Genomic DNA, 15,209 nt, shown 5'->3' on the forward strand with positions numbered 1-15,209 from the left:
GGCCATGAGTAGGGAATGTGGAAGCCTTGGAAAGTGGCAAGAGGCGCAGAAATGGCTTCTGCGGAGCCTCCAGACACCGGCCTTTCTGACTCCTGCATTTTAGCTCCGTGAGATGCGCTTGAGAATTCTGACCTCCAGACCTGTATATTCCAGTGTGAGCAAATGGATCTTAGTCCCATGGAGAACTCTGGCAGACAGTGCAGAACACACACCTCAAAATTAGCCTCCTAGGGGCCAGCGTTGCGGCTTTGTGGGTAAAGCCATTGCCTGTGACACTGGCATCCCAAATGGGTGCTGGTTTGTGTCCCGGCTGCTCCACTTCCCATCCAGCTCCCTGCTAATGGCTGGGAAAGCAGTGGAAGATGGCCCAAATGCTTGAGCCCTTACCACCCAGAGAAGCTCTTTTTCAAAGATTTATTATATTTGAAAGGCAAAGTTGCACAGAGAGAGGCAGAGAGGGAGAGGGAGGAGGAGGGGAAGGAGAGTAGGGGAAGGGGAGAGGGAGAGAAAGAAAGAGAGAGAGAGAGAGAGAGGTCTTCCATTCTCTGATTTACTCCCCAGATGGCTGCAACAGCTGGAGCTGGGCCAGACTGAAGCCAGGAGCCAGAAGCTTCTTCCAGGTCTCCCACATGGGAACAGGGACCCAAGCACTTGGGCCATCTTCCACTGCTGTCCTAGGCCATTAACAGGGAGCTGGATGGGGAGTAGAGCAGCTGGGACACAAACCAGCACCCATTTGGGATGCCGGTGCTGCAGGCTGTAGCTTAACCTAATGCATCACAGCACTGCCCCATAAGGACAACTTTTTACATAAAATATCCTCCTAGGTCAGATTCGACAATGAAGAGATGAGTAATCCAATTTGAAAATGGGCAACGGTTTGAACAGATATTTGTCCAAAGATACACAAATGATCAGTAAGTGTAAGAAAAGTTGCTCAACATCATTCAGAATTAAGGTAGTGAGATTCAAAACCACAATCATGTATCACTTCATACTCACCAGGATAGCTATGATATTAAAGATGTGATGATAGGGGCTGGCGCTGTGGCATAGTGGGTAAAGCCGCTGCCTGAAGTGCCGGCATCCGTATGGGTGCCAGTTCGAGTCCCGGCTGCTCCACTTCCAATCCAGCTCTCTGCTTTGTCCTGGGAAAGCAGTAGAAGATGGCCCAAGTCCTTGGACCACTTCACCTGCATGGAGACCTGGAAGAAGCTCCTGGTTTCTGGCTTTGGATTGGCCCAGCTCTGGCTGTTTCAACTAATTGGGCAGTGAACCAGCAGGTAGAAGATCTCCCTCTCTCTCTTTCTGCCTCTCTGTAACTCTGCCTTTCAAATAAATAAATCTTAAAAAAAAAAAAAAAGATGTGATTATAAGAAGTATTAGTGAGCATGTTGAGAAATTGGAACCCTCATTCACTGCTGGTCAGATTGAAAACAGTTTTCCAGTCCCTGAAAAAGTTAAACATAGAATTACCCTATGACCCAACAATTCTACTTCTAGGTATTACATACTCACGAGAATTGGAAAAATATGCCCATACCAAAATTTGTACCTGATTGCTCATAACAACTTTACTAATATAGTAGCTCAGCACAGAAGCAACCCAAGTGTCCACAAATTAATGGATGAATAAACAAAATATGGTATAACCATGCAATGAAATACTATTCAGTAATAAAAAGGATTGGATTGTGGGTGTATGCCATAATATGAATGAATATTGTGAACACTATATTAAGTGGATAAAGCCAGGCACAAAGGATGGATCACATATTGTATGATTCCATACATATTAAATTTCCAGGATAAGCAATTCTGTAAAAAGAGAAAGTAGATTGAATGGTTATTAGGGACAGATGACTGCTAATGGGTACAGGTTTTTCGCTTTTTTTTTTTTAAAGGGATGAAAATGTTCCAGAATGAGATAGTAATGATGCTTGCATAATTGTGTGAATATAATAGAAAATTACTGAAGTGTACAGTTCAAAAGTGTGAATTTGACAATACGTGAATCATAACTTTAAAAAATAGAGAGACAAAACATCTTAAAAATTATTCCACATGGAGCAAATGGACTGGATTATTTATTGATTGCCTCCCAACAGTCATTGGGTGAAGGCTGCTCTTGGACATTATTACATTTCTGGAGCTTGTGGCCTGATTTCTGTATGGACTTCAGGAGCCAGAGAGAGCCTTCAGTCAAGATGTGCATGTTGGTACTTAGAAGTTGGATTCAGATATTTTCAGGAGCTGTCTGTTTCAAGATGGATAAGTGAAAAGTTCCCTATGACTCATGGGTAAATGCTGCCTGTCATTTGAGGTTATACAGTATTGACTTCTTACTGCTCTGTCCTCACATAAATCAAAAAGAGTCCTTAAACATGAAACCGGAAGCAATATGAGGGGTTTCCATGAACTTTTTTTTTTTTTTGACAGGCAGAGTGGACAGTGAGAGAGACAGAGAGAAAGGTCTTCCTTTTGCTGTTAGTTCACCCTCCAAAGGCCGCTGCAGCCGGCGCACTGCAGCCTGCGCACTGTGCTGATCCGAAGCCAGGAGCTGGGTGCTTCTCCTGGTCTCCCATGGTGGGCAGGGCCCAAGCATTTGGGCCATCCTCCACTGCCTTCCCGGGCCACAGCAGAGAGCTGGCCTGGAAGAGGGGCAACCGGGATAGAATCCGGCGCCCCAACTGGGACTAGAACCCGGTGTGCCGGCACCGCAAGGCGGAGGATTAGCCTAGTGAGCCGCGGCGCCGGCCTTCCATGAACTTTTTATGATTCAGTTTATTTTGAGATTAACCATAGTTAGCTTCAAATAGTGGAAATCAAAGATGACTAATAATAAGTATTAGTGAAGATGTGGAGAAATTGGAACCCTCATTCATTACTGGAAGAAGAAATGGAATTTATTATAAAAGTGTAAGTGGCCCCAAAACTTATTGGAAAATCTGAGGCTTAAACCATGGTAAGTAGTAAAGGAAGCCACACAGTCAGAACCGAAGCCAAAATCACAGCACAGGACTGCCTGGAGAGGACCGTTACTCCTGGGGCAGGCACTTCCAGCAGTACAGGCTTGAAATGGTTAAGGTCTAACACAATATTTTCTGGATGAAGGGGGGATCAGGCAGGACTTTTTCATCCAGGGCTACCTGGATCCAAAGCCCCACACTCTCTTCTGTGGGTTTCAATTTCTTTACAAGCAAAATGGATACACAATGGCCGAAGGGTAACCCATGATACCTTAATGATGCCAGATGGGATTTGGACAGTGTCCCCAAGTACCCGAAGCAATTGAAGCAGCACTAATATGAAATGCAGCCATAATCTGCAATCAAACCGGTGTCCCCAACAACTTAGGGCTGAGGTTGCCAGGAAATCATGTTTGCCGAGAACAACCATACCGTGGTGAGCAGGTAAATGATTTACACCCCAGAGACAATGTGCTCAGAGCCTTAACCCCTCCTGCCTGTGGTTCCACTCTCCAGCTTGGGTTTTCTGGGTCAATTCCAGCTGCTTCCATTTTTAAAGCCCTTGTTTCGTCCTTTCTTTTTACCACATGGTTTTCTGTCATTAAACCCTCCTTATTGTCTGTCAGCTTATCAGAGATCTTTGCACAGTGAGCTGTTCTAAATCAATCGCTCCCACACTTGTTGGACTCAGAAACTCTTTTAGAAACTATTGAGAATGCCGAAGAGCTCTGTAGATGTGGGTAATTGTTCTCAATACCTACTACATTAAAAATTAAAATAAAAATTTTAAAAATATCAATTTAACCCGTGCCGCAGCTCAATAGGCTAATCCTCCGCCTGCGGCACCGGCACCCCAGGTTCTAGTCCTGGTCGGGGCGCCGGATTCTGTCCTGGTTGCTCCTCTTCCAGTCCAGCTCTCTGCTGTGGCCAGGGAGTGCAGTGGAGGATGGCCCAAGTGCTTGGCCCCTGCACTTGCATGGGAGACCAGGGGGAAGCACCTGGCTCCTGGCTTTGGATCAGCGCGGTGCGCCGGCCGCAGCGGCCATTGTGGGGTGAACCAACGGAAGGAAGACCTTTCTCTCTGTCTCTCTCTCACTGTCCACTCTGCCTGTCAAAAAATTAAAAAAATATATATATATATCAATTTAAAAATGAGATTCTATACAAAAAATAACATGTAATCTCTTTATGAAGAATAGCTGTTTTTAAAACATTTTGTGAGACAAGTAGTACTATTTTACATTTTTAGGAAATCTGTTAAATGTCTGGTTTAAGTGTATCTGCCCCTTTATTTAATCTGTTGCCAAATCCCACTGGAAAACTCCACTGTACACTTGGGAAAGAATGAGAGTGAGAAGGTGATGACATCTTAGCATTGCTGTTAAAATAATCTGACCTGGCAGATATCCTGGAAAGAGACAACCAGGAACTTTGAGATTACACACTGAAGACTGCTGCCGTTTTGGTGCTCTTCGTTTATTTACATGCATCCATATGTTCTGCTGAGAAGAAACTGCAAAGCAGTTGTCCAAAGTGACCATGCCATTTTGCATCCTCACCAGTAATGAATGAGTTCTTTTTTTTTTTTAAGATTTATTTATTTATTTGAAAGTCAGAGTTACACAGAGAGAGGAGAGGCAGAGAGAGAGAGAGAGAGAGAGAGAGAGAGAGAGGTCTTCCATCTGCTGGTTCACTCCCCAATTAGTTGAAACAGCCAGAGCTGTGCCGATCTGAAGCCAGGAGCCAGGAGCTTCTTCCAGGTCTCCATGCAGGTGAAGTGGCCCAAGGACTTGGGCCATCTTCCACTGCTCTCCCAGGCTATAGCAGAGAGCTGGATCCAAAGTGGAGCAGCTGGGTCTTGAGCCGGCACCCGTATGGGATGCTGGCACTGCAGGCTGCAGTCCAACCGGCTATGCCACAGCACAGGGCCTGAATGAGAGTTCTGTTGTTCCACATTCTTGCCAATGTTCAGTGGCAATGCTTTGGTTTGACCATTCTGCTAGGTGTGTGGCGGCATTTTATTGTTTTAGTTTGCAGTTCCGTGATGGCATACATCGTGGCACAGCTTGTTCTGTGCTTATACGCCATCTGTGTGCCTTCCCTGCTGAGCTCTCTGCTCAGATATTGTATCTGTTTCAAAGTTGGTTGTTTCTTTGCTTATTGTTGAGTTTTAGGAAATCTTTGTGTAAAAGTTCTTTATCAAATAAGTGCTTTGAAAATATTTTTTTTTGACAGGCAGAGTTAGACAGTAAGAGAGAGAGACAGAGAGAAAGGTCTTCCTTCCGTTGGTTCACTCCCCAAATGGCCGCTAAGGCCGGCGCTGTGCCGATCCGAAGCCAGGAGCCAGGTGCTTCCTCCTGGATTCCCATGCAGGTGCAGGGCCCAAGCACTTGGGCCATCCTCCACTGCACTCCCAGGCCACAGCAGAGAGCTGGCCTGGAAGAGGGGCAACCGGGACAGAATCCGGCGCCCCGACCGGGACTAGAACCCGGTATGCCGGCGCCGTAGGTAGAGGATTAGCCTAGTGAGCCACAGTGCCGGCCTGAAAATATTTTCTCTCAAGTCAATGGCTTGTGTTTTCACTCTCTTGTCAATGCATTTTTAGAACAAAAGTTTTTAATATTAATGAAATCAAATTTATTGTTTTTTTTTGTTTTGTGGATTGTGTCTTTAGTATTATACCTAAAAATTCATTGCCAAATCTCAGGTTTTTGCTGGTTTTATAAAAACCGCAGAATTGTGAATGATTCATTACACAGTATTATTGTTACAAAACTTAAAACTGATACATAATTCTTCAGATTTATTCAAAGCACAAAATTCAATTCAAATAAACCTTTTCCTGTCCAAACATTTCTGGAGATTTAGCTAATGCTTCTGCTTATTTTATTTCAAGGCAATCACTGCAAGTCAAGGGTCTAGGAGATGAGAGAGTTTTAAGATGTTGGACAGCTCTGATTGTCACTCGCTCTCCACTTCTAGGGGTCACCAGGCCACTTCTGCAACTGCCCTTGGCTGATGGAGATAGTTCCCTGCTTCCTCCAGCTGGATCACCTGTCCCATCTCAGTGCGCTAGCTCTCAAGTCTGACTGCTAGCAGCTGGTAATCCTGCAGGTTCCAAGAGGGCACTTGCTGGCAAGTTTGCAAGAAAGTGGCAGTCTTCCATCTTCTACAAAGAATGATCATCTTTCATGTGTATCTACATCTTGGTTACTTTTGTGGCTGATTTAGAATATGCAAAAGACCAGCATTGGTTGATATTTCCAGCAAACTGTGGTCAAGCCTGCTGCATTCAACACATGAAATGCCTGAACAAGGTGGTGCTAAATGACCACGCCCTATATTCTAAGTATAGAATGGCTTTCCTACAGAAAACAGACAACAAATGCTGGCTCATGACAAGAGGCTCAGGTGATCACTGATGTCATAAATAAGAGTGTCAATTGTTAAATCAACAACAGGAGTCACTGTGCACTTACTCCCCATGCAGGACCTCTGTCCCTAATGTGTTGTACTGTGAGAATTAACGGTAAAACCAGTCTTCAAGCAGTACTTTATACTTTGTGTGTCTGTGTGGGTGCCAACTGTTGAACTCTTTACTTAGTATAGAGTTGATCTTGTATATATAAAGATAATTAAAATGAATCTTAATGAAGAATGGGATGGGAGAGGGAGTAGGAGGTGGGATGGTTTGGGGGTAGGAGGGCAAGTATGGGGGGAAGAACCACTAAAATCCAAAAGTTGTACTTATGAAATTTATATTTATTAAATAAATGCTTTCTATAAGAAAATGCTGGCGAGGATGTGGGGGAAAAGTTACCCTAATCCACTGTTGGTGGGAATGTAAACTGGCAAAGCCACTATGGAAATCAGTTTGAAGATATCTCAGAAATCTGAATATAGTCCTACCATATGACCCAGTCATCCCACTCCTGGGAATTTACTCAAGGGAAATGAAATCAGCAAATAAAAGAGTTATCTGCACCCCCATTGTTTATTGAAGCTCAATTCACAATAGCTAAGATATGGAAGCAACCTAAATGTCCATCAACTGAAAACTGGATGAAGAAATTATGGGACATGTACTCTATGGAATAGTGCACAGCAGTAAAAAAAATTAAATCCAATCATATGCAATAAAATGATGACTCTGGAAATCATCATACTTAGTGAAAGAAGCCAGTCCCAAAGGGACAAATACCATATGTTCTCCCTGATCTGTGGGAACTAACAGAGCACCTAAAAGGAAATCTGTAGAAGTGAAATTGATACTTTGAGAAGCAATGACTTGAACAGCCCTTGTCGTAACTGTTGAGGAACAGTTTTTTTTTTTTCTTAATGAAGAATGGGACTGGGAATGGGAGAGGGAGGAGGAGGTAGGGTGGGGGTAGGGAGGGGAGCAGGTATGGGGGGGAAGAATCACTACATTCCTAAAGTTGTATTATGAAATTTGTACTCATTAAAATAAAAGGTTTCTTTGGGGAAAAAAAAGCCTAATGTAGATTTATTGAATTTCAAGTCCCACCTGTGGTTGCCTTGGAGGGTTCGACCAAATATTTTCGGGCCTAATATGGCTGGTAGACCTGATGTCCCCATACCTGCGGGATTAGGCAGTCACTTCCCCTCACTTTTCCCCAGCCCTTGGCAACCACCAATCTGTTTTCTTTATTTGTTTTAATATTTATTTATTTATTTGAAAGGCAGAGTTACAGAGAGGCAGAAGGAGAGAGAGAGAGAGAGAGAGAGAGAGAGAGAGAGAGAGAGATCTTCCATCCGCTGGTTCTCTCCCCAGATGGCCACAATGGCCGGAGCTGCACTGATCTGAAGCCAGGAGCTTCTTCCTGGTCTCCCATGTGGGTGCAGGGGTCCAAGGACTTGGTCCATCCTTTGCTGCTTTCCCAGGTACAAGACACTGTCCTATGTGCTGAGAACAACTCCGCTTCCTTCCTCTTGGCTGATTTTTCTTGATACAACGTCTAGTTACGGGGATGTTATTTTTATTTCAAACAGGCTCGTGCTATGAAGCATGAGCAGATTGGAAGTGGAACAGCCGGGACTCAAACGGGCGCCCATACGGGATGCCGGCACTGCAGGCAGTGGCTTTACCCGCTATGCCACAGCGCCAGCCCCCACCAATCTGTTTTCTATCTCTATAAGTTTACACATTCTTAAAGTTTAATATGAATAGAACCATACAATATGTGGCCTGTCATATCTGGATGCTCTCACTTAGCTTAATGTTTTTGAAGTTCATCTATGCTGAAGCATGTATCAGACCCAACGTTGCAGCTATTTAGAGAGTGAACCAGTGGATGAAAGTTGCTCTTTCACACACTCGCTCCTACTTTCTAATAAATAATAATAATCAGCACCACGTGTTACTTGGTGTTTTTTTTTTTTTTTTTTTGACAGGCAGAGTGGACAGTGAGAGAGAGAGACAGAGAGAAAGGTCTTCCTCTTCCGTTGGTTCACCCCACAATGGCCACTGCGGCCGGCGCACAGCGCTGATCCGAAGCCAGGAGCCAGGTGCTTCCTTCCTGGTCTCCCATGGGGTGCAGGGCCCAAGCACTTGGGCCATCCTCCACTGCCTTCCCGGGCCACAGCAGAGAGCTGGCCTGGAAGAGGAGCAACCGGGACAGAATCCGGCGCCCTGACTGGGACTAGAACCCAGGATGCTGGCACTGCAGGCGGAGGATTAGTCTATTGAGCCGCGGCGCTGGCCTACTTGGTGTTTTAAAAACTAATTATCCAGTTAACCTACACTAGTGGCAGAACAGTAAAAGACAACAGGAAGTTGGCCGTGGATAAAACTAAAGCAACCCACTCCATTTAATTGCACAATTCCTGCTGCCTTGGTGTACAGAGGGATCTTATGTTGCTACAAGAGGGGCTGAGCTTTATAGCATGAGCCTATTTGAAATAAAAATAAAATCCCCGTAACTAGATGTTGTATCAAGAAAAATCAGCTGAGAGGAAGGAAGCGGAGTTGTTCTCGGCACATAGGACAATGTCTTGTGCTGCTTCCTCTTTGTGGTGTGACAGGGTGGGGCAGGGTCAACAAAATGAGCATCCTGAACTTGGGACTTGACTTTCTACAGGTTCACCTTTAACAGTTGCACGCATGAGAGATCTAAGAGAGAAACAGAATGCTTATTTGGGATTGTCCCCGATGTACTGGAAGCCTCTATACCAAAGAGGTCCAACAACTTAATTCTTTCACTCCTTTCCTATCTACTCTAATAGCTGGTGATTACTTTTCACTTGGATTTGTAAACTCCTCCAGGGTAATATTCCCAGTCTTAGAAAGCATTTCTGTGGATGACACAGATACACACACACACACACAGGGGATGAGTGACAGTCACTAGGAAATCCTCATTTCCTGGGTAAGAGCTATCTCATCAGTCTTCTCTGTCTACCCAGCCTCTCCTTCATGGTCCCTCTCTTTCTCAAAGCCCTCATGCTGTTTGGCACAAGGAACTTTAGGGCACACAGGGTTCTAGCATTTCTTAGTACATTCTTATTGCCACCCCTCTCCATCTGTATGGGGTAGAATAAAAAATGCAAGGTGACAACAGGGCTGAAAATTTGAGCTTATTATCTAGCAGTTGGCTCCCTGCTACAGGGGAATCGTACGTGTATAATTGTGGCTTGGAACCTTTAAAATAAACATGTCATGCTCCAATACCATCATTTAATAAATAACCTTGGTTGGAACCTGAGGAAAGCAATACACATCTTCAGAGTTCTTGCACATATTTTTAAGTAACGAAATTACTTAATTTTTAAAGTAATAAAAAGTAATCTAAGACTACTGGAATTCAATCCTTTGGAAAGTTGGGGTTGAAGTAGGAGGTGAGGTAGAATAAATTTGGGAATTTGTAAAGCGGAGAACCCTGAGGGTTCTTTTATTAAATAAGGAAAAAATTTACTAAAAATAAAGTTTCCAATTCTGTGAACTTTCCAAGTATGCCATCTGCCTTGCCTTGTGCAGCATCCAAGTCAGTCAGATAGTCTCTGTATAAATGCCTACCATTTCAACACACGCGCAGGAGTCTTGTCCTCGGTTGTAGAGTCATCTGCCTACTGCCGATCTTGATTGTTTCTCTGCAGGACACAGTGCTGTAACTGTAAAGGGTGAGGAAGTGTATTTGAAGACATGGCATGCTATCACAGAATCTTCCTCTCTTAGTCCTCTTTTATGTGGATCATTGTAACAGGAAATATTTGGTCTAAAACATGCACTTGGCATATACTAGTCTAAGGTTAACTTGGATTCATATTTTGAAGTTGACGTTGGTGTGCAGAACTAATTTCAAATCACAAGCTGGTCAATGAATTATTCTTCGGGGAAAACATTGTCTTTAATTTCACACAAGATATTCTCTCTCAGAGCATCAATTTAGGATACTCTAGGTATGTATGGTAAGATCACACTTATTTACCATCTCTTCCCATCTCAGTGAACACACCCAAGTCAATAGATAAGAATTTACAGAGCCGGTGCCACGGCTCAGTAGGCTAATCCTCCGCCTTGCGGCGCCAGCACACCAGGTTCTAGTCCCGGTCGGGGCACCAATCCTGTCCCGGTTGCCCCTCTTCCAGGCCAGCTCTCTGCTGTGGCCAGGGCGTGCAGTGGACGATGGCCCAAGTGCTTGGGTCCTGCACCCCATGGGAGACCAGGATAAGCCCTGGCTCCTGCCATCGGAACAGCGCAGTGCGCCAGCCGCAGCGCGCCTACCGCGGCGGCCATTGGAGGGTGAACCAATGGCCAAAAGGAAGACCTTTCTCTCTGTCTCCCTCTACTGTCCACTCTGCCTGTCCAAAAAAAAAAAAAAAAAAGAAGATGGCCGGGCAAGATGGCGGAATAGGCAGGAGCACACTTAGTCCGGGGGGAGAGAAAGTTTAATATAAGTGGAGATACTGCAGGGTCAAGGAAGAGTAGGGGATGAAACAGCAGAGGAAACTCTTACGGAACTAGTGATTCACAGTGGACCTGCGTGGAGAGCGTGGGAGCCCAAGTTCGGGACACCAGCGGCAGACTCAACGCACCAGCGCTGGAACGCGAGGTGAGCCGAACCTCCATAGCCCGAGATACCAGCGGGCAAGCGGAAAGAGGAGGCTAGAGGGAACGAGGCTTGAAACTCCGTGGGGAAAAGTTCACCAGGCTAACTAGAAGAGAGAGAAAAAAAAATAAAAAAAGTGACTGATACGGACACAAGTTTCTCTCTCTCCGCTCACCTCTCAAAGGCGAGCAAGACAGAGCAGGCGCCATTTTGGACATACGTCATAAGCAGGGTGACCTCAGGTCTGCACCACCCCTGAGCCTAGCAGAAACACCTGACTCTGGGGGGAGGGGTGAAATAACAGGAGATTAGCATCTAACTTGGCAACCCAGTGGGAGATAGCAGGAGAATTGGAGCCCACACTGAGGGCAGCAGAGATTCCCTGTGTGGTCCTTGGGAAAGAGCTTCCGATCTCTGGCTCCTGTGGGTATATCATTTGCCTGCTAACTACCTCCAATTACATTCAGCTGTGCGGAATTACTTCCCTTTTGAATCAAAAAAGAGAGAGATTTACCACACCTAACCTGGGAGTGTCATCTTTGACACACCCTCAGCCCTGAGGAACCAAACACAGCTCTCAGTCCACACTCATCTCAAGCCTCTAAGGCACCACTGAAAGCAGACAGTCCACTTAATATAGAGCCATAGTGTAACAAGAAAAAACACCACAGTGAAGAAACCAAATATCTCCAACATGCCAAACAGAATTTACAGAAGGGGAGACTGGTGCTGTGGTGTAGGGGGTAAATCCACCACCTGCAGTGCCAGCATCCCATATGGGCGCTGTTTTGAGTCCCAGCTGCTCCACTTCTGATTCAGCTCTCTGCTATGGCCTGGGAAAGCAATGTAAAATGGCCCAAGTCCTTGTGCCCCTGTACCCATGTGGGAGACCTGGAAGAAACTCCTGGTCCTGACTTCTGGCTTCAGATCTGCTTAGCTCTGGCCATTAAAGCCATTTGGGGAGTGAACCAGCAGATGGAAGATCTCCCTCTGCCTCTGCCTCTCTGTAACTCTGCCTTCCAAATAAATAAATAAATCTTTAAAAAAATTTATAGAAGGCTATATAGGAGTTGTTTTAACAGTAGTTGTCTTTGTATGTTAAATTTTCTGTTTCTTTTTGCTTCTAAATATTTTTTTTTTTTCTGTAAGAAATATTTAAAGAACCACAAGAGGGAGTTGTGATTAGAATGTAGACATCTATACAATTTGGGACATGCTCAATTGGACTTGCCCCAAACAGTAGAGTTAGGAACATGCCAGGGATTCCAATTCAATCCCATCAAGGTGGCATGTACCAATGCCATGTCACTAGTCAAAGTGATCAGTTTCAGTTCACAACTGATCATAATCATAGGATTAAGAGTCAAAGGGATCACATAAACAAGACTAGTGTCTGCTAATACTAACTGATAGAATTAAAAAGGAGAGAACAATCCAACATGGGAAATGGGATACACAGCAGACTCATAGAATGGCAGATGTCCTAAACAGCACTCTGGCCTCAGAATCAGCCCTTAAGGCATTCGGATCTTGCTGAGAGCCCATGAGAGTATTTTAGGCATGGAAAGCCAAGAAAGACACGAAAGACATGCTGGCAAAAAAACAAAACAAAAGAAAACAAAACAAAAAACCCAACAACAACAACTAAATTAAAGATCTCTGTGAGATTCCAGTGGAAAGAATGAGCCATCAAAGAAGGAGGGACCTTTCTCTGAAAGGAGGAGAGAACTTCCACTTTGACTATGACCTTGTCTAAATAAGATCGAAGTTGGTGAGCTCAAAAGGCTTCCATAGCCTTGGCAACTCATGATAAGAGCCTAGGGTGATTACTGATGCCATAAACAAGAGTGTCAAGTCAACAACAGGAGTCACAGTGCACTTACTCCCCATGTAGGATCTCTGTCCTTAATGTGTTGTACTGTGTGAATTAACGGTATAACTAATACTCAAACAGTACTTTACACTTTGTGTTTCTGTGTGGGTGCGAACTGTTGAAATCTTTACTTAATATATACTAAAATGATCTTGTGTATATAAAGATAATTGAAAATGAATCTTGATGTGAATGGAATTGGAGAGGGAGTGGGAGAGGGGAGGGTTGTGGGTGGGAGGGAAGTTATTGGGGGGGGGGGAAGCCACTGTAATACAAAAGCTGTACTTTGGAAATTTATATTCATTAAATAAAAGTTAAAAAAAAACAACAAAAAGAATGTAGACATCTAAGTCTACTAGAAATATATGGAGAAGTTCATAATCATAATCATTCCAATAGACACATCATTCTCCTTGTCCCCCATCAGCCTTTCCAAGGAGTTAGTGTAGTCTGAGTTGCAAATCTGATTGTCACTCTCCTGCCTTAAGTCAACAGCCCCCAACGGTATTTCAGTGTCATTGTTCACTTACTGTTGTGTTAGCCATCCTTCAGTTCCAAGTGACAGAAATCTCATGCAAGGTATCTGAAGAAAAATGAGAAATTTGCCGCCTCATACAACTGAAAAGCCTGGGGTGGGGTGGCTTTAAGCAGGGCTAGATGTAGGAGCTCAAAGAAGACCTCAAAGCTCCTTTGTCTTTCTCATCCATTTCTTCCTGATCTGCTTTTTTCATGTTGGTTTTATTTCTAGACAGGCTCTGTCCACATGGAGGCGATATAACCAAGGCACCTTCAGGACTTTGACTGGCTTGGCGTGGATGAGGTATGCTTCCTTGAGACTGGTCACTCTAGAATGGAATAGTATGATTGTTTACAGCCCTTGTCTCTACTGTTGAGGAACACTGTTTTTTCTTCCCCTCATACTATTTGTTGAACTCTACTTACTAAGTAGGGTTAATCTTATGAGTATAAAGGAAATCGAAAATAGATTTTTGTAAAAATTAAGAATAGGAATAGGAGAGACAGGAGGGGGAAGGGTGGAAGTGTGGGTGGGAGGGATGGTAGGGTGGGAAGAATCCACTTGTATATATGAAATGTCTGAAGTTTGTATACATTAAATAAAACTAATAAACAAAAACTACTACTCAAAGGGAAGGAGTTTCTCAAAGGAAGAGATTCTAGGCAAACAAGGATGCGCCTAGAATCCTTCTCTAGTTTCAGGTCTTTTCTCGCCGTGTCTCAACTATCTTCAGTTCCAGTAAAACGCCACGCTGGCTCTGTCAGGTCTTACTTTGCTGCACTGGCTCTATTTACCTGGCCAGCACCAATTTATCTTTCAGGATCTAGCTCATGACACTTCAACAGGGACAGGGGTGCTTTTCTTGACCTTCCCAGACCAGGCTGGGCACTCATTTATGGGGTACTCTAAGTATGTCACAGATAACTGGATTTCATCCAACACTGTGTGGTAACTGTTTGCGTAAATACTTGTCTTATAAACTAGCTCCTAGAGTTGATTACACAATGCTTGACACATACTTATTATTCCACAAGTGTTTGTTGAATGACTGGCAGATAATCTCAATATGGGTAAGATTCTGCTTGGCTCCCATTTAAAAAGTTGCTTAAAGTGGGTGGGTGTTTGGTGCAGTGGTTAAGCTTCAGATGTCCACATTCCATTTAATGTTCTGGTTCTACTCCCAATTTCTAGCTTCCTGTTAATATGCATGGGAGGCAGGAGGTGATGGCTCAAGTACTTAGGTCCTTGCCACCCACATGGGAGAAATAGATTTTGTTCCTGGCTACTGGCTTCTGCCTGGCTCAGTCACTGGTTACAGAAAGCATATGGGAAATGAACCAGTAGGTGGAAGATCTCTTATTTCTCTGTCATGTGTCTCTATCTCACTCTCTCTGCCTTTTTTTAAAATTAATTAATTAATTAATTTTTTTGACAGGCAGAGTGGACAGTGAGAGAGACAGAGAGAAAGGTCTTCCTTTGCCGTTGATTCACCCTCCAATGGGTGCTGTGGCTGGTGCGCTGCAGCCGGCGCACCGCGCTGATCCGAAGGCAGGAGCCAGGTGCTTCTCCTGGTCTCCCATGGGGTGCAGGGCCCAAGCACTTGGGCCATCCTCCACTGCACTCCCTGGCCATAGCAGAGAGCTGGCCTGGAAGAGGGGCAACCGGGATAGAATCCGGCACCCCAACCGGGACTAGAACCTGGTGTGCCGGCACCGCAAGGCGGAGGATTAGCCTATTGAGCCGTGGCACTGGCCTCTGTGCCTTTCAAATAAAAGTTGCTACAA

The sequence above is a fragment of the Lepus europaeus genome, chromosome 2 (assembly GCF_033115175.1).
Source record: "Lepus europaeus isolate LE1 chromosome 2, mLepTim1.pri, whole genome shotgun sequence".
Classification (NCBI taxonomy): domain Eukaryota; kingdom Metazoa; phylum Chordata; class Mammalia; order Lagomorpha; family Leporidae; genus Lepus; species Lepus europaeus.